Source organism: Nycticebus coucang, chromosome 10 (genome assembly GCF_027406575.1).
Source record: "Nycticebus coucang isolate mNycCou1 chromosome 10, mNycCou1.pri, whole genome shotgun sequence".
Classification (NCBI taxonomy): Eukaryota; Metazoa; Chordata; class Mammalia; order Primates; family Lorisidae; genus Nycticebus; species Nycticebus coucang.
In genome coordinates, this window is record NC_069789.1 from 58,905,411 (window position 1) to 58,909,489 (window position 4,079).

The 4,079-nt window shown below is 44.2% G+C and overlaps 1 pseudogene across 1 annotated transcript; it reads left to right on the forward strand.

Annotated features, from left to right (window-relative positions):
• The first annotated feature begins 2,983 nt into the window (after nt 1-2,983).
• Nucleotides 2,984-3,616, forward strand: LOC128596208 (myosin light polypeptide 6-like; annotated as a pseudogene). Its single transcript, XR_008383094.1, has one exon. The product of XR_008383094.1 is annotated as a myosin light polypeptide 6-like (transcript).
• The last annotated feature ends 463 nt before the right edge of the window (nt 3,617-4,079 follow it).

Here is a 4,079-nt window from a genome sequence, read left to right on the forward strand (position 1 = left end):
TGAAGGAGGAAAATTTCTGCCATCTCCCCACAACTCGAAATCTGTTAGCGGAAAATCCATTGGTTGCATTCCCAAATAAAACATGTGTGGATTCACTGGAAAAGGAGTTCCAATTTAGATTTAAAGAGTTTCATCTCCATGAACAGGACATACAGCTTTTCCGTAACCCATTTTCTATTGACATTGAAAATGTGGATACGATTTATCAAATGGAACTGGCTGAACTGCAGAATTGTGACTCTCTGAAAGACGCATTCAAGTCAAGCAGCCTTCCTAATTTCTATGCATCTCTCCCCCCTGAGACATATCCTAATCTCAGCAACCATGCACTCAAAATGGCAACCATCTTTGGCAGCACTTATATCTGTGAACAGACTTTTTCCAGAATGAAACATCTGAAATCTCCAACCAGATCTAGACTAGCTGATGCATACTTGGCATCACTTGTTCCGACTACCAGTGACAAATATGGAACCAGACATTGACCATCTCATTAGCCAAAAGCAGGCCCATAGTTCCCATTGAAATACTGGTAAGTTTGTTGATTTAACTTTACTTCTTCATTTTAAATATTGTATTTGTTCCCGTTTTGTTTTTTACTTCAAAATAAGATATGTGCAGTGTGCATAGGAATTTGTTCATAGTTTTTTTTTTTAAACTATAGTCCAGCCCTCCAACGGTCTGAGGGACAGTGAACTGGCCCCCTGTTTACAAAGTTTGAGGACCCCTGCACTAAACCATCTATGTAGGATGTGCAAATGAGATACCTAAAACACATTTTACAACCCTAAGCACATCAATCACCTGAGGGTATTAAAGGGTTGAGACTGAAGGGGTAGGTGGATGGTGCAGAGAGAGAGAGAGACTGGTTTCCTTGGAGAAAGATGTAGGAATGTTGTAGAAGAGACGGTTGGCCCTCACATCAAACCAAGTGATTGGAGCTTGAAGGACCACTTGGAGAGTATAATACACCTGACAAACTGGTGCTGGATCCATATCTATAAAGGTATCAAAGAAAGAGATGTGGCTGGTTAGCTGTATTGGCAGAGCAAAGAGAGCTGTGTTGGGAAGTAGTTGTACTCCCACGTGGTCAGATAAAAATGCTGATAGGAGCTTGGGATGGGTATGGTGGCCTGGGGCCTGTCTCTATAAAGACCCCACTCACATAGACTGCTGGGAAGAACCATGGGGTCTGTGTGGGATGGACTACAGGATGCCCAGGAGCTAAAGGAAGAATGATGAATGGGCAGCTGGAAGAAAGGCATGGTCAGTACACAGGAAGCTGCCATCAGAGCAACCCAACATGACCATCACCAAGAAACCTATGTGAGACTCAAGAGAAGAAAGTCACCTTTAAGTACCTACCAAAGGCTGGGCACAGTGGTTCACACCTGTAACCCTAGCACTCTGGGAGGGAGAGGCAGGTAGACTGCCTGAGCTCAGGAGTTCAAGATCAGCCTGAATAAGAGTGAGACCCCCATCTCTAAAAAATAGCTGGGTGTTGGCCGAGCACAATGGCTTATGCCTGTAATTCCAGCACTCTGGGAGGCCAAAGCAGGCTGATTGCCTGAGCTCATGAGCTTGAGAACAGCCTGAGCTACAGTGAGATCCCATCTCTAAAAATAACCAGGCGTTGTGGCAGGTGCCAGTACTCCCAGCTACTCGGGGGGCTGAGGCAAGAGGATCACTTGAGCCCAAGAATTTAAGGTTGCTGTGAGCTATGACACCATGGCACTCTATCAAGGGTGACAAAATGAGACTCTTTCTCAAAAAAATAAAGAATAAAAAATAAATAAAGTACCAATCAAGGCCAGAAAATCTCGGCACTACACTACAACAGTACTGGGTCAAATGAGACCTTTCCTGCCCCTTGCATCTCCTCTCTTTCCCAGAGCACCAGCTGGAGGACAAGAGACAGACGAGTGAGGGAGAGGAAGAGTAGGGGATGCATATGATGGGGGAAACAGAACAAGCTAATCACTATCCCTCATTCCCCGCTGCATCTCCTGGCCTGAAGCAGAGAAGGGCTCAGAAAAGAGAAATGTTAATGTCATAAAAAATTGAAGTTTTGATCCAGTAGAAAGGAAATAATTGATGTTTCCAGCAGAGAGAGAGAGAAGAGATAACTGCAGGATCAAAGATCTTGAGCATACAGGGGAAGATGGGATCCATTCCATGTTTAAGGTCACAGGTCAATAAGGAGTAGGGGCTGTTCATCCCATGGCTGGGTATTGAGGGTGTGACTTGACTAGGGGAGTGTAGATGAATTTCTAGGCAGTGCTGAGCCCCAGTAGAGATGCGTTGTCTGCTCTCAGAGTATGATCAATCCACGCAGTTGTGGTTTTCCTCTGGCCACATTTTCTTGGTTGGGAATGATGCAGAATGGGCAGAAAGCTGAATCCACTTAAGGTTAGGGTTTTTCAGGGTAATTACGTTGGAGGAAGATGAGGGCATGCACAAAGCAGTGATTATATTGAAGAGCTATAGAATCCATACTGGATTAGGAAGGAAGTGAAGACCAGAGGATGACAAAGGATACTAAAATTTCAGGGCCAACATAGCAAAGGTCTGAATGAGTCTGAATAATGGCGGGAGTGCTGTGACTGCAAGTGGCCATCACAGACGACCCTAAGGTGGAAGAAACAAATCTATAAACACCATTCACCTCCACTCTCCCACATGTTAAACTCTTCATTTCTGATTATCTGTTGTTCTGATCCTGTTCCTGGAGGGATTTTACATCCTTAGCTAACCAATGGAGGTATAAAACTTATCCCAATTTTTGACCTTACTAATAGATTCCCCTCACCCCACCAAGTTTCATGCATTACACTTGTCTGTCTTATAAGTTGCCACTTCTGAACCTGTATTTTTGATAAAGCTCAGTAATTTTTAGAAGATCAGGGACAGATGTGTGATTTTCCTTGGCCCCTGTTAGGTAAAATGCTATCTCTCTCAGGTAAGAATATTTCCCACGGGTCCCACGGAGCAGACCAGTCAAGATGTGTGACTTCATGGAGGACCAGACTGCAGAATTCAAGGAAGCCTTCCAGCTGTTTGACTGAACAGGCAATGGCAAGATCCTGTACAGCCAGTGTGGGGATGTGATGAGGGCCCTGGGCCAGAACCCTACCAATGCCAAGGTACTCAAGATCCTGGGGAACCCCAAGAGTGATGAGATGAATGTGAAGGTGTTGGACTTTGAGCACTTTCTGCCCACGCTGCAGACTGTGGCCAAGAACAAGGACCAAGGCATTTATGAGGATTACGTTGAAGGTCTTCGGGTATTTGACAAGGAAGGGAATGGCACGGTCATGGGTGCTGAAATCCGGCATGTCCTTGTCACACTGGGTGAGAAGATGACAGAGGAAGAAGTCGAGATGCTGGTGGCAGAACATGAGGACAGTAATGCTTGTATCAACCATGAAGAGCTCGTCCGTATGGTGCTGAATGGCTGAGGACCGTCCCATATCCCCAGAGCCCATGCCTTTTTCTGTGTGAGACAGTATCTAGCCTGAAGGTGTCCTAGGCGCTCTGGTCACAGCACCTTTCCCATCTTGTCTCTTTGGGACGATGTTTGCCATCAGCATTCACCAAATAAACTTATTCTTTGTGCCCCTAAAAAAAAAAGAATATTTCCCACGAGAGAGTTTTGGGAGGCAAGAAGTATTCCAATTCCTTTTGGTGAAGTACAGGAAATAATAGAAAATCTTATAGCCACAGATCCTCTATATCCTCCAGCTAAAATGGAAAAAAGCCAAGAGTCGGAGACTCAGATAATACCAAGGAACTCCAGTCAGAGAACTATCTTGAGAGCACAAGGTCTTATAAGAACAAACCTAGGCATTAAGTTATTTTGACTATACAAGATGAACTATAGACAATAAGGAACTGCCCAGACAAGGTGAAATCTCCTGACTATGTGTTGAACTGTCTTGTTCAAGCACATATGGTGGGTAGAATAAAAAAACAAATAAACAAATAAACAAACAAAAAAAAATCCCATATTGTGTTTGTCAACGTCTTCTTTCCCAAGTAGGTATCTATTCTGCCTTCTGAAGATAAAATCTCCTTAAAAA